Source organism: Cricetulus griseus, chromosome 2 (assembly GCF_003668045.3).
Source record: "Cricetulus griseus strain 17A/GY chromosome 2, alternate assembly CriGri-PICRH-1.0, whole genome shotgun sequence".
Taxonomy (NCBI): domain Eukaryota; kingdom Metazoa; phylum Chordata; class Mammalia; order Rodentia; family Cricetidae; genus Cricetulus; species Cricetulus griseus.
In genome coordinates, this window is record NC_048595.1 from 431021008 (window position 1) to 431044113 (window position 23106).

A 23106-nucleotide genomic window follows, 5' to 3' on the forward strand; every position below is an offset into this window, starting at 1 on the left:
GACAAAGAACCAACAGTGACCCAAGCCAGATCTCCTGCATCTTCTTTGGTCTCTCTTCTCCTAGTGAGGGGCTTGATACAAGCTTGGAGAAGTATCTTATGGAAGTGGACACTGTCAGCACACCAGGACACACATGGTCACCTCCCCATCTGCGGCTGTACCGCCCACTCCCTGTCAGTTCCACCACGCAATGTCCCTCAGCTCCCAGGTGAGCAATCCTCACTCCTGCTCTATTGCACATGTGGTCATCTCCCTTGCCTCAGAGCTGCTCATCTGTCAGGTCACAGCTGGAAGTCTGCCTCACCCAACTACCCAAATGGAATGTTAGCCTGCCAACAGTTTCCTTCAGGGCCTTTGTTATTATTTCTTCTCGTTTGTGGAATCATTCACTTTCCCACCAGCCTGCAGTTCCTGGATACAGGGTACCACCTACTTGTTGAAACAGTTTCCCTCATTCCTCCCACCTGTCAGGGGTGAAGCACTACTGCACCAGCTGACTGGCGAATGAGTGAATGAATGACTCATTTGGCAATTAGTCTGTCTACCAGTTTCTAACTTCTACCCCACTGGTACCAAAATGATGAAAACAGTTGCTTTTAAGAATCCATTAAAAACTCTTCAGTTAACTACAGCAGGGTTTCAATAGAATTGGGATTGCCAAAAGCAGCAGGCTGATCTTCTTTCAATTGGCAGCTGGCTGCCTCGTAAACAGACACCTACATGCCCAATTAATCTTCTTCAAATAAATGAAAATGTAGTTTCTTTAGCCAATTATGGTTTTATGTGCTTTTATTCATCTATTGTGTGTATGTGTGGGGGGGGTGGTTGTGCAAGTGCCACAGTGGTGTGTGTCAGGAGGTCAGTGGACAACTTCCAGGAGTCAGTTCTCTCCTTCCCTCATGTGGATTGAGGTCCTCAGGCTCGGAAACAAGTGCTTTACCTATTGTGCCATCTTTCTATGACAGTAATTATATCTCTAATGCATATTTGAATAGATATGTAAACAAAAGAGGTGATTATCCAGACAAAGTGAGGGAAGGGAAAATGTAGTGTGGTGATATACTGTTTATGATTTATTAAAGCCTCTGGAGATCAAAATAGCAAAGTAGCCACTCAAGTTAGCTATAGAAGCCAGGCGGTGATGGTACACACCTTTAATCCCAGGACTCAGGATTAAGAGGTAGACAGATCTCTGTTAGATCAAGGCCACACCGAGTACACGAAATTGATCCAGTCCTAAAAGAAACAGCTCACACAAAGGTGATCTCAGCACCTGGGACATGCACCTTTAATCCCAGCATTAGGGAGGTGGAGACAGGAGTGATATGGCTGGGCAGAGAAAGGAATATAAGGAGGAGGAGGAACTGAGAGCCTTTTGCCTCTGAGGATTCGTGGAGACAGAATTGCCATTTCAGCTGGGTAGAGGTAAGATCTACTGGCTTGGGTACTTGGCTTCACTCCTCTTCAGCTTGAAGCTTGAACCCCAATATCAGTCTCTGGGTCTTTTATTTTTGTGTTACAATGTAGCTTATACTTTGGCCCTGAAAATCTCCAACAAACAAATATCATGAGCTCTCAAATGCTAATAAGAAAGGAAAGTAGAATATTCATCTAGGGTTAGAAGACCAGAAATTTATTGCTATTTAAGTTATCACCTATTCAGTCTTCCAAGCCTGATTTACTTCACTGATTTGCTGCAGGTTGCAAAAGTTTTACTGTGAAATCAGTAACTCCTTTAAAGGCTGTTCAAACTATGAAATTAAAATATTGTAATTGGAATCGTTTTTTAAAATATGATAGGCCAGGGGCTGGGAAGATAGCTCAGATGCCATACAAGCATGAGAACTGGAGTTTGGAACCCTGGGGTCTACATAGATTACTGGTGAGCACCAGTAATCCTGGGACCCAAAAGGCCGATGTAGGAGAATCTCTGGGATTTGCTGGCTAGCCAGATTAACTAAGTCAACAAATTCCAGGTTCAGTGAGAGATCCTGTCTCAAAAAGTAAGATAGAGAGGAATCAAGGAAGACAACTAAGGTCAATCAACCTATAGCTCCATAAACACACACACATACATACATACATACATACGTACATACATACATACATACATACATACATACATACACACAAGCATACACGCATACACGCATACACACACACACACACACACACACACACACACACACACACGTATTATTTGGATGTAAGATCTACCTTTGGGAAGCTTATACCTACTGTTCTTGTATCTGAAAAGAAAATAACTGTTTGAAAAGAGTTTTTGTGATTTTGAACATTTGTGTTTACAAAACCAGTTATAAGAAGAACTGCTAGAGTACAATCAACTTTTAATCCAAGAATTTGCCCTGTCAGAGTGGCGTTCACACACAGAGGTAACAACATGCAGAAGAATCTTGATTGCTCTCTGAAAACTGCTGTCTGGCCTTCTCTGCATACAGAGCTAATTGAAGAAAGGGGTTCAAACGAACCAAGTGAAGACTTATATTTTAATTTGTGCAAATGCATAAAGAAACCATGAAATTCATCTGTTCTGCATTGGGTGTTGCCCAAATCCCTAAAATTTTAAGTACTTGATGGCCAATGTTTCTTGAAATTATATGTATATGGCACACAGTTGGATGACAGGTGATCTGCTGACTGATTAGTTTCAAAAAAATGTATTTTCTGGCTTCAGTTTAAAGTTGTAATTGTGGAGATTTCTAAAATGTAGTCTTCCCTGGAAAGAAGAGGGATCCACTAGTTTTGGTTTCAACAACATCTGATATGCAGTCGAGCCAAATGGCAAAGTGAAGGTCGGTAAGATGACTCACTCATGGGACCACTTCAAACGCAGCCAAGCCAAATGTCAGAGTGAAGGTCGATAAGGTGGCTCACTAGTAGGACCATTTGAAGTCTCCTTGAAGCAGCCCAACAGCATCTGGACAGAATCCTGAACAACACATTTTGCACTAGAAGGGTACTCTTAGGCAGCACTTAATGATACCTTGAAAGCAACTAGAAAAATGACGCACTGAGACTTCTGTCTTCTGTGTTTCCAAGGTGTGGCACTCCGGGGTTTAGTTAGTAGGCCATGATTCAGAATCTAACCTAAGAAAGAAAACAAGTATTTTTACAAATAAATAATAGTAAAGAACTTGCCTACCATGTGCAAAGACCTTGGTTCAATCCTCAGAACTTAAAAAAACAAACAAACAAAAAACAACACTATTTTGAATTTTTTTATTTGAATTAGAAACAAGATTGCTTTACATGTCAATTCCAAATCCTTCTCCCTCCCTTCTTCCCATAATCCCTGCAAATAACACCCTACCTATCCCATATCCTTTTTGCTCCCCAGAGAGGGTGAGGCCTTCCATGGGGGGGGTCTTCTGAGTCTGTCATATCCTACAGGATAGGGCCTAGGCCCATCTTGTGTGTCTAGGCTCAGGAAGTATCCTTCTATATGGGATGGGCTCCCATTCCTATGCTAGGGATAAGTACTGATCTACTACAAGGGGCCTCCTCACTGGCCCCTTTCCGAGGTCTCCTCACTGACACCCATATTCATGGGGTCTGGAGCAGTCCCATGCTGGTTTCCCAGCTATCAGTCTGGGGACCAAGAGCTCTCCCTTGTTCAGGTCAGCTGTTTCCTTGGGTTTCACCAGCCTGGTCTGGACCACTCTTCCTTCTCTGCAACTGATTGGAGATCAGCTCAGTGTTTAGCTGTGGGTGTATGCTTCTACTTCCACCAGCTGCTGGATGAAGGCTCTAGGATGGATATAAGTTAGTCTTCAATCTCATTATCAGGGGAGGGTATTTAAAGTAGCCTCTCCTCTGTTACTTATTAATTGTGGAACTCAGTGTCTGTGTTCCTAGTGTGATGTTCAGGAAGTGGTCTCCTGTACAAATTTGTTCAAGGGTATTTCCTACTTTCTCTTCTAATAAGTTCAGTGTGGCTGGATTTATGTTGAGGTCTTTCATCCATTTGGACTTAAGTTTTGTGCATGGCGATAGACATGGATCTATTTACAGCCTTCTACATGCCCGCATCCATTTATGCCAGCACCATTTGTTGAAGATGCTTTCGTTTTTTTAAGATTTTATTTATTAATTATGTATACAACATTCTGTCTCCATATATGCCTGCGCACCAGAAGAGGGCACCAGATCTCATTACAGATGGTTGTGAACCACCATGTGGTTGCTGGGAATTGAACTCATGACCTCTAGAAGAACAGCCAGTGCTCTTAACCTCTGAGCCATCTCTCGAGCCCGAAGATGCTTTCTTTATTCCACTATATAGCTTTAGCTGCTTTGTCAAAAATCAAGTGTTCATGGATGTGTGGGTAAATATCAGGGTTTTCAACTCGATTCCTTTGGTCTACCTGTCTATTTTTGTGCCAATATCAAGCTGTTTTCAGGACTATAGCTCTATAATAGAGCTTGAAGTCATGGATGGTGATGCCTCCAGAAGTTCTTTTTTCCCAACTTTTTTTTATTTGAATTAGAAACAGGATTGTTTTACATGACAATCCCAGTTCCCTTCTCCCACCCGTCCTCCCCTACCGCCCCCCCAACTAAAACCCTATCTGTCACATATCCTTTCTGCTCCCCCTAGATGGTGAGACCTTCCATAGGGTGTCATCGGTGTCTATTGTATCCTTTGGAATAGGGCCTAGACCCACCCCCGTGTGTCTTGGCTCAGGGAGTATCCTCTATATGGAATGGGCTCCCAAAGTCCACACCTATGCTAGGGATAAGTACTGGACTTCTACAGGAGGTACCATAGATTTCTGAGGTTTCCTCACAGAAACCCATGTTCCTGGGGTCTGGATCAGTCCCATGCTGGTATTCCAGCTATCAGACTGGGAAGCAACAGTTCCCGGATGTTCATTGATCTGTTTCTGTGGGTTTCACCAGCCTGATCTGGACCTCTGAGCTCTTCACTCGTCCTTCTCTACATCTGGGTTCCAATTTAGTACAGTGATTAGTTGTGGGTGTCTGCTTCTTACTTCCACCAGCAGCTGGATGAAGGCTATAGGATGGCATATAAGTCAGTCATCAATCTCACAATCAGGGGAGGGCATTTAAGGTAGCCTCTCCTCTGTTGCTTAGATTATTAGCTGGTGTCATCTTTGTAGATCTCCAGACATTTCCTTTATTGCCCAGGGTTGTTTTGGCTATCCTGGGTCTTTTTTTTTCCATATAAAGTTGAGAATTGTTTTTTCGAGGTCTGTGAAGAATTGCGCTGGGATTTTGATGGGGACTGCATTGAATCTGTAGAAAACCCACTTTTTAAATACTAAAGTCAGTAATACATTTGGTATGTGTAGTTAAATCCTTACATTCAATACTTTCAAAGTACAAAAATATCTGACTTAGCTCATCAAAGTGATCAAGTCAGTCATACAAGCTAAGTAAGTCTACTTAAAGACTCAGTCACATTGCTTATGCTTATTGCTTAAAAATTCTGCAAATCAAAGAAAATTTTTGTTTTTAATTAGTCTGTATCTGGATAGAGATGGGTGGTATTTTTCATGCTCTCAAAGGTACTGTTGCCATTGGTGGTGTGGGGCCTCAAGAATGTTGCCAGCATTTCAAAGACTCTCACATATCAACTATGACCCCCAGGTAAGATAAAAGCAGGCTAACTTAATAGTCAATATTCCTAAGCTTTGGGCCAGACTCGGTTCAGTACAGTATTAATCAAGAACTCACTGTAATCAAAAGTCTAGTTGGGAGTCTCATGTATCATTAGTTAACAAACATGTTTTTGAAAGCCCTAATGTTGTCTTTATCTCATAAATGTATAAGTTCCCAGACACTCTCATTTATCACAGCATTGCTATTCTGCTATAAAAAAAGAGGGAGACAGAAGCTGGGTGCTCATCTGAAAGGAGTGATTAAGTACAGCATGTAAAACCATACTACACAACTGTAATAAAAGAAAAAATAGATGCATTTAAAATATAGAGTAAAGTAAACAGCTGGTGGAGAAACATGTCTGATCTAGATCCCATGTGCCTAACAGACTCGTGTAGTTTAAGCAGGTGTGGAGAGGAGGTGTGTGTATATGCTATGTATTTTCTCCGTTTAGCTTCAAAAGCATTAATAGAAAAAAAATTAAAAAAAAAAACAGGAAATTTCCTGTGCAGCTAGCAGCAGCTGGCAGGAAAGAGAAGTTAAGTACAGTTGCTGTAGCTTTTCATTTTATGTCCTTCAATAGCAGGGCTATAGAATTTGGATTATGGTCACTCATTACTTTGAAGTTTGTTTTTTCATTTCTTAGTAAATGTAAGGGAGTTGGTTGTTTGACAAACTTCTCCAGACATAGAAGCAATATGGAATCAAAAACCGAAGTAACTGAGCGTTGAACTTGGCATGGACATGACCTTCTGCTACACATATATAGTGTGCCCCTTCCCTCTACCTGCCAGTGATGAGCTCTGCTTCTCATCGCCAGAAATCCTCATCGTGCAGCAACTCTTTTCTGCAGCACTGAAAATACTGCAAGCTGGTAGCAAAGTGGTATAATCATCTTAGAGTGCATGTGGAACTCCTGGGACACTGGAACCTTCCAGAGACTTAGAAGCAGTTGTACCTGGAAAGGAAACTGCTATGAAACTCCATGAATAACTAAGCATCTATGCCATTCCTACCAAAACAAACACAGATCCGGGATCAGCTCCATCCTCTGGAGCCAGCTCCCTACTCTACCATAGCCCAGCCCAAAGCATGAAAGAGAACTTCATTACTCTGGCATATTATGACCCTGAGTACCCAAATCTTTTGCTTGACAAAGATAGTCTCCCCTAAAAGATGAGTCTCCATCATGCCCTGCAAAGATATGGTTTCTGGAGCAGTTCAGGATGGCTTGTTCAGAGTTCAAAATGAGGCTCAATGGTGCACTCAGAGAAGAAGGGGGCATTGCAGAGCCTCTTCTAACCCCATCTCACACTCAGTCTAAGTCTTTTACTCCAGGTTTCTTCAGAATGGCAGTGCCATGTATTATGTTTATACTATTTGCATCTAAGCTAAGCAAGTGTGAGTCTATGCCACTGGCTGGATACTCAGTTGAGAGGAAAGCTCCATCACATGAGGGGCATGGAGACATGAGAAGATAGATTGAGAAAGGAAAGAGGAGGCAAACAAGGAGAACATAAAGCAAACCTTCTTCCCTATCTTTGCCAACACTCACCCTGCAGTGCAGCAAGGGTCTTGAGGAAACCAGGTGAACACAATGTTCAGTTGGAACACACAAGCTTAATTACACAAACTCCAAGTGGTTGGTTGCACTTAATTACATAACCTCCAAATAGTTGAGGTTCTTGCACTGGAGGGTAAATTTGATGTCAACACAGAGGTTTTTGTTTATTCTGTTTTGTTTTGTTTTGTTTTGTTTGACACTTCTACATGTCTGTTGCCTAGATAAGTGGTACCCAAAGCTGTGCATGGAACACAGCTACATGGATCTCTTAGGAGTATCTGCTCTGACCAGGATTACTGTAGTCTTTCCAAGGCATCATAATTTTTGAAACTGAAAAAGAATGTATGAGAACTCATTAATAATTCTCATACTGATTTTTGTGGAACTAGTACTCTCATACATCAGGCTAAGTGAAATATTATTTAAATTAATTTTAGCTGCCTCTCTAAAAATTTAGAACTATCTGTAAACCCAATATTCTATTCCTATTGGGCAGCTTTGACCTAGACTTTGTCTGACCCACTATAGCCAACCAACGCTCATTTAAAGGGGACATAGGCACAAACGCTATTCTCTTGGCCATGATATTGGAACTTGCTGAGTCTCTTTCTATTTTTATCATAGCTGTGAGAATCAAAATATCTATCCCATGGGACTTATAATGACTAAATGAAATAGTCCTGCCCAAAGGCAAAAACACTACCCAAAAATATGTTTCTAGTATTTAAAGTGTGTTGAAGACTTGAAGAATGGGGAAAACAGTGCAACTGAATAATCCCCTAATTGTTGGGGCAGTCCTATTATCAGAACATGTAAACACTGAGAACAACTACCATGAAAAATGAGATTAATGCCCTCAAACCACATTCATTATCCATCTTACACACTCAAAGAGCAGACCTCAGCAGAAAACAAAGGGACTGCCCAAGTTATGATGGAAAATCAGATTCCCCTGACAGCTTAGTGAAAATTCAGGGACCTAGTTGTTTCCACGTCTACGTTTAGGCAGGGTGGGTGGGTGGTTTGGGGGAGGTGGAGGGAGCAGTAATTAACCTCTTGGTTTACTGAAGTCCATTTTCATGTAAAGGGAGAAAAGAATGTCTTCAAATGGAAAAAGGAGGTAAGGATAATGAATTTTTCTAAGTCAAATTAAGTCAAGACGATGCAAACTGACTAAAGACACATCACAGCTGTTTTGACTAATGCTACCAAGAGTAATTACATTCTCAACTCTCTCTAATGAAATTAAAATACTTAATTTGGGTGGTGGGGAGACAGGACAATACTCAGCAGTCTCTTTTCTTATTCCAGGCCTAGGCTATTCAAACATCAGTGCTTAAGGTGGACAAAAATGTGCCTAATTTGCAGTCTAGTTTGTATCCCATAAAGTTCAAGGAAAAGTGGCTTTTAATCTTATTTCATGCTGAAAATTTAGTCAAATGAGCCCAATTCTTAAACACTAGCTTTCTTTAAGGTGTGCCTCAAAAGCTAGGTCTGGATCTTATTGTGGTGTTAGAAGGTTGGTTCTTTCTTCTCTTGGTTACTCATGTCTGTACGAGACCTAGCAATGTCGTGAGACATTTTTTGTCACCAGATGGAGGGAGTGTGCTACTGGCATTTCATGGATAGATATTAAAGGCCTCACTAAATATCCTACAAAGCAAATCATACCACAGTTGGGAGACACTTTGCTAAAATAAAAGGAGGTCTGTAAAATGTTTCCTAGGTTGGTTTTTCTTCTTAAGTGTTTTTGTTCTTTGCATAACAAAAGGTCAAAGAGAACTGAGTAATTACTTGCTGTATCTTTGGACACATGACTGCAGTCTATGAAAGCACAAATGTTCCCCTTATAATGAATAACATAACTCCTTATAGAAAAATTTAATCATCAATCAATCAACTAAATGCAAGTCAATAGACGAGATGCAAACCGACTACAGAAAATAATGCTGCTTTGACTGAGACTACCAAGAGTAATCATATATAAAAATGACTACATAAGAATTTACCAAGGGGAAAAAGCACTGTTGGAAGAAATCTAATATAACTGAAGCACATTTTATAAGAAAGCCACTTTTCTGTGTGTTATCCAAGGCATATTAACTCATTGAGCCTCTGGAATCTCAGGGAACTGCCCTATGGACTTCAGAGGACATAAAAATAGAAAACCCTGTTGTTACAACCTGCGGGAGTTCAAGAACTATCTCTTCAATTAAAATCTAGGTGGCCTTGAATCATAGAAAATAAGAATCCAGACTTTGGAATCATCAAAGGATAAAACAAAGATTGGAATCAAGGCGTTCCCTGGGAGAGCAGCTTAATCCTCTGAACCTCACATTTCTCCAGTATGAAGTGAGGATGGTAACACCCCTGTAGGTTGGCTGAGAAGATTGTGTGGGATTAAGTATGCGACTGTCTAGCATGGTGCCTGCACCAAGCAGTTACTCTTTAAATACCACTTGCCTCTGAAGTCCCCCGATGGTGCTTTCTTAACTACAACTAAGCAATCATTGGCTAGGTGACATGAAAGGAGAGACTTCCTAGAGGTTTCAGAGAAGCATTTTTGAAAGCAAAAAACAAACTCAAAGCAGACAAACAAATACATCCTTTACTCTAAGTGGCTAGGAGCCTGTTTACAATACTGATGGATGGCTCGCATTAGAAGAACAATGAGGTTTTGATGAGGAGACCTTCCCAGTTGAAAGGGACACCACTCAAAGCTACAAGATATTAATACTGTATCAGTGATATAAGACATAACCTGGAATTTTAGAATTTGATGCTATGGATGAGCAGAAGTCCACAGCTAGTGATTGATGTCCTTTAAATTAAAATTCATTTCTTAAAATCATATAAATTCTATAGCACAGCCACAGATACCCCAGAATCTGAATTATAGATTTAGATTTTTAAAACTATATATATATATTTTTAAAACAGATATCCATCTTAATTTCATGGGCAGTACCATCAGACAACGTACTTCTTTTGAAAAATTCTTAAATCCGTATTTGCCTTTGCTATCATCCTGTAAGATAAATATGTCTCCAATATTTCCAGGAAATTATAATCAGAAATGTATAGGAACATATAAGAAGGAATTAATATCCCATGTTGTTGGCAAGACTATAAAGTCAATTTGGAGGCCTGGACTACAGACTACCAGCAACGTCAGGCCTGGCCGCCTCCATCTTCCATCATTTCTGGTCCTATATTTTCTCATCACATCACTAATTGCACTTTCGTACTTTTTAGCACCTAGTCAACTAAGATAAGTAATCCACACTATACGTCACATATCTACAACCCAAAATGTAGCCAACGGCAACACTGGGGTGACACTGACATGACAAAGCACAGAAAGGATGCTCTGTGCACTGAGAGCAGAGGTCCCATCAGGTGGGCGGGAAAACAGAGGGAGCTTTCCAAGTAGGCATGGACATATGCGCAGCCTTTTGACAAGAGGCACAGAGAAGGGAGATCTGCAGGAGATTAGAGAACAGAATACTTGAAGGCAATTTCAGGGACCTCAGAGGAAAAATTTGGCTGGAGCACGGGCTCCAAGTTTCCAGGAAAAGTGGTAGATTAACATGGAAAGTTAGATTGATTCCATATTGTAAAAGCATTTGAATGGCTGGGTGAGGAACTTGCATTTAATTATGTAAGCACTGTGGAAACTTGGTGAAGTGGGGGAGACCAGTTCAAATTTCTACAGCTCTCAGAGCAGTGAGATAGTCCTGCCTGTCTCTCCCATTGAATTCTACCAGTAGCTCTTGATATATTGGTTGTTCGTGCTGATTGATCTCCGCATTCCTTGAGAACAAAAATGGTATCAAATTTTGTCCTCAAATAGATAACAAAAAAAATCAATGGCAAGATTGTGCTGCACATCATACACTATACACCCACAAAGGTCTCCGGAATAAATACAAGCAGATTCTAGGGTGGAAGGTTGAGCTAAGGAGGTGGTCTTAGAAGGGGACAAATGTGGGAGGGAAAGGTTATGTGCAGTCCTGATTGACTGGGTCAGAAGCAGTGGGGAAGAAACTATAAACAGGACTTTGAGGTTTTGCTTCAGGTAACTGGATGAATGGTAGATCTCAAAAACAGGAAAGTTGGGAGAGCTGGTTTAGGGTAGCGGGGTGGGGGGGGTGCAGGGGGGGGAGGGGCGGGGAGGTATCGAGTCAACAGTCAACAGTGCTCCGTAGAAGGGCTGGGACACTGTGAATGGGTACAAATCCAAACTAGATTGAGTATTTTGGGAGAATCATTACAGGGTATATCATACATTCTCTGAAGGAGGAAAAAACACGGTTTTCTAAAATTGTTCTTTGATAAAGCCAAAATCTGATTATTGTCTTGGGGAGTCAGGATAATTTATCTTTGTACCAGTGCGACAACTGAAGAATACAGAGACTATCAAAGAGGACCAGTGCACAAACAGTACTCCTCAGTACAATATGCCAGAAAACCGACTTGACTTAACCATGTGCCAAGCATAGCCAAAAGATGCTTTTCGGTGCTTGAATGAATGAGTAGATAGATTGTATATGAGTGAGGGTTGAGTCAGCAAGCTTTTATAATGCAAATAATTTGGTTTACATATTTGTGTTTGATATGTTCCATATTAGCTATTTCCTAGAATACTTCTACACAGCTGAGATGGATATATGAGAATGGCTCATTCTTTTACAGATATTTTGTTTTATTCTGCTTTACTATGACAGACTTGGATAACTTTCTCCTGTCAAAGAATTGGCTAAACAGGTAAGGAAGGCAAGATAGATAGATGAGTAAAGAATTTTGGTTTTTGTTTTTAATCCTGGAACATGATACAAAAGCTAAATAAACTTACAACCGTCATACACAGTCAGAAACAAACATTACATAGATATTTATATAAATATGTAACATTGTAGTGATATATTATTTATGATTTAATAAAACTTGCCTAAGGATTCAGAAAGCAAAGTCAACCACAAGCTATAGAGGTCAGTCAGGCAGTGTTGGCACATACCTTTAATCCAGGACTCAGGAGACAAAGGCAGATGGATCTGTTGTGAGTTCAAGGCCACCCAGGCTTAAACAAGATTGAATCAATCCAAAAGAGTAACAGAGCTCACACCTTTAATCCCAGGACTCATAAGAGGTAGTTAAGACAGGAACAGATTCAGTATTCAGCATTTGTTCTCCAGCCACACTGAGGAGAGGCAGCAGTGTGTGGATCAGTCCCTTTCAGCCTATGCTAGAAGTGAGAGCTGGTGGCTGGCTGCTTTGCTTCCCTGATCTTCAGCTTGAACCCCAATATCTGTCTCTGGGTCATTTATTTATTTATTTATTCTTGTTATATGTAATCTCAGTACTCCTGTAGTAAGATGGGGGTGGGGGGGACAGAGACAAGAGAAGCCCCAGAAGCTCATGGGATAGCTAGTCTGCTGTACACAGTGTCAAATGACAAGAGATCCCATCACAAACATGGCAGTAGGTGAGGTGAAGATTGACACGAAGGCTGTTTCTGATCTCCACATGCATGCCAGGGCACATAAACACCTGCGGCAGGCTCTGCTAAGCCGATGAAAGAAAGGCTAGTTTCTCCTGGTTAAGAATGAATATTTTATTTATTCTTTATTATTTATAATCTGTCTGTGTCTCTGTCCCTCTCTGAGTCCCTCTCTCTGTCAAACCCCTGGTGTGTATGTGTGCAGTGTGTGTGTGTGTGTGTGTGTGTGTGTGTGTGTGTGTGTGTGATGGGTGTGTGTGTGTGTGTGTGTGTGTGTGTGTGTGTGTGTGGTGTGTGGTGTGTGTGTATGAGTGTGCTGCAGAGCTTGTGAGGAGTTCAAAGGACAACTTCTGAGATTCTATTTACCACTCCTTCCACTATGTGAGTTCTGGAAACTGAGCTCAGGTTGTTAGGTTTAGTGGCAAGAGCCTTTACCAACTGAGCCATCCTGCCCTAGATTATTCTATTATTCTATTATTATTATTATCATTATAATATAATGATAAGTGGTCATGATTATGTAAGCAGAAAGCAGAGACAAAGGCTACAGGCCACACAAAACAAATAAAAGGAGTTGCAGCACTTACTAGTGTTGTTAAGGAGTTCCCAGGCACTTAGGTAGGTCAGGTACATGCAAATGAGCCAAATAAATCAGATTGAAGTACCCTGAGTCAAAACATAACCTTAGTAGAGGAAATTGCTTCCTTCCTTCCTTCCTTTCATTTTTGAAAACATAATTTCTTTATTGATTCTTTGGGGATTTCACATCATGAACCTTAATTACCCTTACCTCCCAGCCCCCCATATCTTCCCCTCACCCCTGCAGTGCCCTCCAAAGAAAATTAAAAATCAAAACAAAACAAAACAAAGCAAACAAACAAAAGCAAACCAAACCAATAAATTAAAAAAAAAAAGCCCTCTCCTTCTTTCCCACCTCTCCAGCACCTTTTCCTTGTCCTGGTGGCACTGGGATCAGTGTTACATAGTGTACCCTTTGTTTGGTCCAATCCACTTTACTAGCAAATGTCTACTGCAATGAGTCATTGGTCTGGTTCAAGGCCTGTGGTTTCTGATACACCATTATCACTGGATCCTCACTAGAACTCCTCTGGGATATCCTTTGGCCACCACTCCCATGCAGGAGTCATGGAGCTCCTTCAGCTATTGTCCCACAGGACCACCTTTACAAGCTCCAGCTGATCCTAAATGGGGTAGATGTTAGGGAGAGCCAACCCAAGGGTGGCCTATGGACCTGGGTGCTAGTTGAGTTTGTCGGTCCAGGCCACTGGTGCCACCAGCCTCAGGTGAAGGGGCAGCTACTGAACACCTATATGGCCACAGGTGGCAGTCCAGACCCTAGGAAGAGGAGATTTCTTATAAGCAGCCTACAGCATCCCCATCCCTGAAAAAGAAAACATAATAAAATGAAAAATGCCACCTTCAACTTCATATGAGAGCTCATTCCCCTTATTTGTCTTCCATCATATAAATACAGGCAGAAATTTCTAAACTTTCAAAAATAGAATGGATTTAAACATAACGTCAATGATTGTGAATTATTGTTTGTTTTTTAAGTTCTAGAAAGAACCAAAAAAGGATAGAAAGCAATTTAGGATTAACATTCTAGTATGACAACATTTTCATTTAACTGGATGAGATGGGTATAGACATGCTCATGCAATTAAGGATTGCAGGTGAAAGAATGTGCAGCTGGGGTTGCACATGTATATGGAGCAAGTATCTGAACTCAGTTTATCTTGACTTGTATACAATTAGACATGGACGTCTGTGTTGCAGTGTTCTTGTCTGAAAAGATGGTGATCCAACTACTCAGTGGATACACAGCCCTGGCAGAAACTATGAAGCAAGTGAACTGAGCAACAGCGGTGAGTTTATGTTGTTATTTGGACTTTATGAAAAGAGAAAAGGTAGGGATAATGGGAAGAGAGGGACAGATAATGGATGAATATAAGAAAATAAAGATTGGAGATTTCAAAAAGTACATAAAAGGCTGGGGAGATGTCCCAGTCAGTAACATACTTGCTTGACATGGAAGCATAGGAATCTGAGCTTGGGTCCCTAGCACTAACATAAAAGGTTAGATATGATAGCACACACAACATCTGTGATCCCAGTGCTGGAAAGTGAAGACAAGGAGAGTCTCTGGGGTTTGCTGGCCAACAAGCCTCGCTGGACTGGTGAACTTGAGGCCATTTCAAATAATCAGATTGAAAATGTGAGAAAGGTTGATGTCATCTGACCACACCTTCTGGCCTTTACACTCATGTACCCACATGAGAGCACACAATAACACACACATACACAGGCACACTTATTTAGGACCTAGGGATATAGATCTGTTAGTACATGTCTTTACCTATCATATTCAAAACTCCGAGTTCAATTCCCAGGACCGCATCTTCTAGGTATAGTGGTACATCCCTGCAATTCCAGCACTCAGGAGGCAGAGGCAGAGGCAGAGCAGTCATCCCCAGATACATAACAAATTTGAGGTTAGCCTGAGATACTTGACACCCTGTATCAATGTAATAAAAAAGTAATAATATCAATAAAAAAGTAAAAGGCACCTAAGAGTAGGTATTGAGTTTCAAACAGACAAACTCTTAACATCGAATTATTAATCCTAGCAAGAACATTTGTCAAGAAACTGTACTGTGACCCTGAAGAGGGGATAATTGGTTGATTGGGTAAAAGTAGCATTCCACGAAACCAAATGTCTAGAAGTCTCTGACTGCATTCTATGAATTAAAAAACTGACCCAATCAGGACAGAATCAAACCTAGTGTAGCTTGGGGCTTTGTTTGATTGTTAGCTTGTTTTTATTATAAAGAAGATGTTGTATAGGTATCCAGGGGTCACTCCACAGTTCTACAGTGCTGCCCCATCTCAGCAGCAGCGGGAAACATCTGTTCTCCTCCGAAACGGAAGGCTGACCCAAGGAAGGATTCTCTGTTCCATGAGAGAGGCTGATCACCCTAAACACTTGACTTCTTACCACTTAGAATTGTCATGGAAGGTCTAATCAAGGAGACACCAGCTGTCACAGCATCCTAATTGCTGTAGATAATCACGGGCAGCTTAAAGGCGTTGTGTGTGCATGTGAAACAGTCGCTGGGGGCCTGGTTCCCAGGCAAGAACGTGAAAACAGCTGTTCCTCTCCTGTCTAAGCTCTCTGGTTAAGAGAATATGCTATTAGCAGATCAGATGAATCAACTTCTAAACTAAAACTTGTCCTTCTGTAGTTACACAAAGCGAATGCTTGGTTTTAATCAAACCAAATACTGGAGATAGAAAGAACCTCACTTAAGTCAACATATGTGAGTTCATATGTCTCTCTGCATCTGGATGTGTGTGTGACAAAGAAAGAGGGGGAGCGAAGAAGAAGGGCAGCTTTTCGTTAGTTTTAAAGAATTTGTATGATGTTATTAGATTTTTTCTTTTTTTTTTTTTACATTTTTGTTTTGGATGTGGATGATAGTTGGGGTCTTACCATAGCACCCATGTGGAAGTCAGAGGCCAACTTTCTTGTCAGTTCTCTCCTTCCATTAAGTGGGTCCTAGGCATAGAACTCAAGTTTTCAGACTTAACAGCAAGCACTCTCACCTCCTGAACCGTTTCAAGGATCCCTTTCATGTTTCTTACACTGGGACTTTGTTGCCTTGCTCACATGTGTGAATTAATAATGTTTCTGACTTTTGGGAAGTGTCCAATAACTATTTAGCAGACATATCTTTTCTTGCCTCCTGAGCCCCATATCTTTACCCACAGTCACGACAAGTACATGTATGTTTGTCCCACAGCCCGCTGACATTCTTATCTTCCTCTGTCATTTTTCTTGTCATTTCCAACCATCTCCATGACTATTCATTTCTACTCATTATTCTCTTTCTCGGCAATGTCTTTTGTGTTAGTCTAATCTAGGATACTTTTTTTATCTCAGAAACCGTGGTTTTTACCTCTAGATGTTTTAGATGAGCTGTGTATTATTTTCTATTTGTACTTAACATGATCATTCCTTTTTCCAAGATTCTTGACAATATGAAAGGCGATGATGATAACTTTAATGTTCTTATTTCTCAACTCCACAATATGTATCATGTCTAAGTCAATATTGATCATCCCTATGAGGGACATTCTCATTCCAACCATCACAGTCATCAATTAAGAAGTGTTTCTATTACACAAACTAGAAATTTAGAGTTATATCATGCTGCAAACTTTATGGCAGATTTGTTCCCCTTCACAATAATCTAGAATTCTGAGCTCTGGAAGGTCATATGAGAAACTGCAAGCCGGGCGTTGGTGGCACACGCCTTTAATCCCAGCACTCGGGAGGCAGAGGCAGGTGGATCTCTGTGAGTTCAAGGCCAGCCTGGTCTCCAGAACGAGTGCCAGGATAGGCTCCAAACTACAAAGAGAAAACCTTTCTCGAAAAACTCCCAAAAAAAGAAAGAAAGAAACTGCAAAATCTGGTTTAGTTGTCAACTTTGAAACATAAAAGTTGATAGACTATGTTCTACATAAGGACTCCCTTCAATACATTATATCTGCAGACAAGTGTAAATAAAAATTGATAAACAGCTTTCATTTATATTATCTTCTTATTAATCTAAGAAATAGACCAAGATTTTAATCTTCATTTTGTAGATGTAGAAACTGATTATCAAGAAGCAAATGGCTTATCCAAAATCATGCACAGTAATGAGTTAATAGAATCACTGTGGTAGTTTGTATGTACTTGGTCCCCATATTCCCAAAAGGAGTAGCACTATTAGGAGGTGTGGTTTTGTTGAAATAGGTGTGGCCTTGTTGGAGGAAGTATGTCACTTGTGGGGACAGCTTTGAGATCTCTTGTTCAAGCTTCGCTTGCTCTGTGTGACAGACTACTTCCTGTTGCCTTCAGGTCAAGAAGCAGCAGCTCCTTCTCCAGCATCATGCCTGCCTGGATGGCTTCCTGCATGTCTACATGCTATCCACCATGGTGATAATGAACTAAACCTCTGAAACTGTAAGCTACCACCTCAGTTAAATGTTTTCTTTTCTAAGAATTACCATGGCGGTGGTGTCTCTGCAAAGCAATAGAAATCCTAACCAAGACAATCATACTTTATCTATTGAATCCAAGACCTGTATTTTAAGATATATGGGATGATACTATGGCAAGTACTGTTAGTCATTTCTAATCATACCTTATTCCTAATCTCTTCTCTTGCTAAAAGAACCCAAATTTTGCTCATTTGTAGCCATCTCCTGAAAAGAATTGGTGGATGACCCTTTCCAGACTAAGAGTTAAACTAATGTAAGCCAATCATATTAATCCACTCCCCTTTCCAGTGACTTCAGCCTATAGATTGGACATGTGATGTATCTTAATCAAGGAAATATACGAGGAGCTTGCTGTGGAGCTGTATGAGGATATGAGGTTTGAAACAGCACAGATACTTTTACAAACACCAGAATAAATAAACAAGATGAGGAAGGCTGTGCAGAAATATAGAAAAGAAAAAAGCTGTATTTCTGATGACAGAGATGAACCCTATGACCAAAATCTAAGTTATTCCTTACCCCTGAATCTTTTACAACTGAATCCTAGAATTCTCGCCATCCCCAAACCTCTTATTATGTGGGACAGCAATTCCCCTATTGTCTATTTTTATCTGATTTTCTGTGACCACATATGAGGCCATTCATATTTAGTGCCAAACTGGTTATTTCTCAAATTATCAAATATAATTTTCATTGGAACACCTACCAGTCAATATTGCTGCCATTTTTTTTAGAAGAGTCCTTAACACTTGAAAAATTCAGTTGCTTTCCAAAGTTTATGACGTTAGAAATTCTAGAATGAGGCTTCAACCCCACAGTGTCTGACTCCAGAGCCCAGGCATGTCACGAGATAAACTCTTGGAGACTCTTTCCCCAAGGCAATGACTCAACCTCATGGGATCCTAAACATCATTTTCTTGCCACCAGTTAGATGTGGCTATTGAGGAATCAATGGCTTTTTCTTTTCTTTCAGCCTTCAGACATAGCCCTTCTGGACAAAAATGCTTGCCCACACCCCCTCACCCCTCCACCCCCATCCCCTACCCCCCACCCGCCTGGTACTCAGCAGCCCATTCCAACATCTCAATTTCCTAAAAGTTAAGGGAGGGCTAATCATTTCCGAATCTGGGGAAAGGCTCTATAACAACAAAATGATTACAGAAAAATATGGGGTTAGTAGGTCCTCTGTCGTGGAGGCTTTAAAGGAAATGCAAGATGTGGCAATAACCTAGTGGGTAGCTTGGCAAAACAACCCATTCTTAATCAATGATGTTAAGGTTTCATATAGCTCACAGGTGTTTTTTGGATTTTTTGTTTGTTTGGGATTTATTAGTTTGTTGTTTATTTGCCTTCATCTATGACTGCACGACAGAAGTGGGCATCAGGTGTTATTACAGATGGTTGTGAGCCACCATGTGGTTGCTGGGAATTGAACTCAAGACCTGTGGAAGAATAGCCTGTGCTCTTAACGTCTAAGCCATCTCTTTGAGCCCCTGAGTTCACAGGTTTTCTATGGAACAACTTTCTGTGCCCAACCTATCATCTGTCCCTCTTATTTCTTCATCTCTCAAAAAAGTGAAGGGGTGGATAGGGAAGCTCAAAACCTAACTAACTTTCAGCTACTCTGGGCAGAGACTTTCAAATGATTCAACATGGAAATTAGTATTTTGTACCTTGTCTTTGGGGAAGTTGTTTTCAGGTTTTTGTTTTTTCAGTCTGAAAATTCCAAGTTTGTTCTGTGCAACCATTTTGCCAAGCAGTCTCTCTATACAAAAATAAATATGTAATAGATACCATTTTTCTTGAAGACTTAACAACAACTTCCTTGATCAAACCCATGCGCACAAAAACTAGACAGAAAATAATTCAAGTGGAGTTATTTACCAGTAAAATTTCTGGGGACATTGGATACTCTTTAATAAGCCTGAGTCTTCGAAAACAATGGTTCTTTTTCTTGGGCTTTTAAAGAAATAACGAATAGGGAAATTTTTTAACATGTCTTAACCACTATTGTATTTCATTATAGTTGTTTTATAATAATCTAATTGTGTTCACTTTGTATCTGTAGAAACAGTAACAACATGGCCAAGGGACCCATTTAGCAGATTCCCAAAGCTCTAAAATATAGACAAGTCTGAGACTCCCTGGCTTCGTATCTTTACCTTCTGCCTGGATTTCAGAAAACATTCATTCCCTTCAGTGTTTACACCTCCTGATTTCTTCTTCATTTGCATTTTGGATTTCCAGGGTCTGAGGACACCTGCAAAAGAAGCAAAGTGATCAGTGGTGTTAAACAGAGCAGAGCTTTTAAAAAAAGGTTTGCCTCTCGACCATCTTCTGGGCACTTTATTAACTAAAGGAAAGTAGTTATCTGTTGCCCACTGGAGCCCCAATGCCCAGATATGATGCATGAATTCATCATATCTAGTTAGTGTCTGGAACATATTTTCTGTGTTTCGGGAGTCCCTCCCTGAAAATGAGTTTCTTCCTGCAGTGGGAAAAGGCATAATCTTTTTCTTTCTCTTTTACCTTCAATTCCCAGAGCACAATTTAATCTCAGTGAACTCAGTTCTGGGATCAGATGCCCGCTCTTTGAAGAACTATAGCTCTTTTATACACAAAGCAAGTTAATTCCTCTTATATATAAACACGTTTTAAGGCACACATGTAAGCCACACCCCCCATGGCATTGAAGTTTGCATTATTTCTTTATGTTATGTTTTCTTACTCCCAAATTAAATGTGAGATACATTTTATTTCAAAGAAATAACACCAAAAGATGGAAGCTGGCCATTTAAACCCAGGTGGTCAATGTAATTTGCTTTATTCATGATGGTACCTAGTATATGAGGAAAGACCAATAAAATTAAATATAAGGGATAATATTAAAAAGAGGTGACCATAGTGCTGCTTTATTTTATGTGATTTGGTGAAAATAACTTGAAAATGACACATTCAGGAAGAATTTTGGATGTGTGGGGTGTTTTAAATTTATGAATTTTATGAAATTCTCCCATTACAAACAGCCTCAGGGCACATGTACACACTGAAGAAAGAAAAACAAGAAATCGCCCTGAAGAGCAGTCCCATAAGAAGTTGGGGATCAAGCATGACGTTTTAGGATAAAAAATTGGTCTACAGATCATTAATTCTCATGAGTTTCCAAGCCAGAATTTAACTATTTCTGACTTGTCCTTCTAGCCACTAGAAAAACATAATTTTTAAAGACCAGTGAAGGAAAAAAGAAATGGAGATTTCTCCACCCAAACTCATAGTTGTGCCTTTGGTTTGCATGTAACCAGCCACATGAATCTCAACAGAGGGGCTGTACTGTTTCAAACAAGTACTTGCTTTCTTTAAAATATGTGAGCATTTTGACCCCCAAGTAAATTCATTTCACAGAAAATCTCCTCTTGATACAATCGCTCTATGAGACTCAGTGTTTATCTCACTTAGCGTCCCCTACTATATAGTTAGACAACATTATTTCTTCAAAAAGGCTTATAAGTATTTTAATCACAGGTACTTTTACAAGCCCAGTGTGAATACTGGGGCAAGTCAGGTATCTCCTGTACCCAAGACACACTGATGATTACAGTCTGGTATCTCCTTCATGTTTTCAAATACAAGCATGCAAAAAAAAGTTAAGTAAATTTCAAACTTTGAAAACTACAGAGCCTACTAGAGAGATTATGACTATGGGATTGCCTTTATGGCTTATAGTGTTCCTTCTAAAACAAGAAACAAAGGTTTGCCGAGAACTGGATGGAGGGACTCCTCACACTGGATTAAGGAGACTGTAACATGTGATATGCTAATGACACACAGTGCTAATGGAAGGTACAGAGTGAGCGGACTGCAGCAATCCAAGCACACATAATTGACCTGGAATGTGACTGTGGTTATTAGCATGAAATTCTCTGACGATGAGTAATTTCCACAGCGACACTCTTAAAGCTTACAGATGATTTCCCATTTTGAGGAGGTGAAGGGTAAAATACCTAAGACATTCCCCCACCCCCACCCCCAAAAAGGAACTGGGGTGTTTATATTGAGAAAAAAATTGTATAATTCGGGACTTCAGAAGCAGAAAATGACATTTTTTCCTCTATGAAATTCTTGTAGCACACAAAACACAAAATGATCTTATGAGTAAAAGTTCATGTTTTAAACTAAAACAATCTTTATGCAGATTTTGGATCTCTAATACACACATTTTGAGACAGAAATCTCTAGTAAAATATAACTTCGTGTTCTTCCACAAGCCTTCACACAGCTTCAAGATTGCTTCCTTAGGGTGAATGGAGCTGCTGTTTGATTAATATATTAAATTAAGGGTGAATTTTTGTTTTCTACACAAGGAAGGTGCTGCCTACAAACCCAAGAATAACTTTGGAATGTTACCTAAGAAAGAAACAAATTGTTTGTTTTCACACATATATAAAAATTCAAGCTAAAAGATATCAGACCCAATATACTTTAGGTAGCTACAGAAGGCAGCATACAGATAATAGCCTGAGGCTGGAAAAGTATTTAAGAGTTTTTTGAACAATGGACCCAAGAAGACATGCTGTTGAAAAATGTGGATTTACAAAGCAAGAGAGGACTCTTGTTATTTTATTCTTCCCAAATAATTCATCTCATTTTAAAGTCAGTTGTAAACACTGCCGTTCTAGGCCACAGACTGGAATTCAACTTTCACTATCAATCCCAGCAAACTACTCAATTTTCTAGGCTTCTTTTTGCTGTAAGATGTAGCATGCAGGATCTCCTTTGTGGGGTTGTGTGAGAATTAAACACCTACAGAGTACTTAGCAGCCCTCCTAGCGTGCAGTAGTATGGAAGTGCTCAAAGGGGCCTCTATGATCGGAGTATATGCCCTCTCTCTGCCACTTGACTCAATAGTTTACAAATACACCTGCAGTATAGTACTGTCAAAGGAATACACAAGTAAGTCAGCGCAGAAGAAATAATAGAGCAGGAGAAAGGATGACATGCCAGTCAGAGACCAATCCACAAACTGTCTTGATTGATCTTTCTTGCATTCGTCCCACAAATATTTCATGAACGCTTACTGTGAACTGGTGAAGCTGTAGCTCAACCATGGGTACGATAAGTGGCCTTGCATGTGTGGGGCTCACTAGTCATGTAAATCAATTCCTCTAAGGCATGATTAAAATGGGGAGAATACATGTAAGCTTGGGTGGACAAAGGCAAACGTGTGTACACATGAAGATTTTTTTTTCACATGAAGATTTTATACGTTTCATTGGATGTGTCTCAGGATAGCATCCCAGGCCCAGGTTAGCCTCCACAGGTCATGATTAGATGC

The 23106-nt window shown here is 40.3% G+C and overlaps 1 long non-coding RNA gene across 1 annotated transcript; it reads right to left on the reverse strand.

Annotated features, from left to right (window-relative positions):
- Positions 1-2331: 2331 nt before the first annotated feature.
- On the reverse strand, positions 2332-21525 carry LOC103163535. The gene is made up of 4 exons (XR_003481545.2): positions 20304-21525; positions 19937-20034; positions 6431-6601; positions 2332-3108 (listed from the first exon to the last, which is right to left on the reverse strand). It is a non-coding gene; the product is annotated as an uncharacterized LOC103163535 (long non-coding RNA).
- Between the last annotated feature and the right edge of the window lie 1581 nt (positions 21526-23106).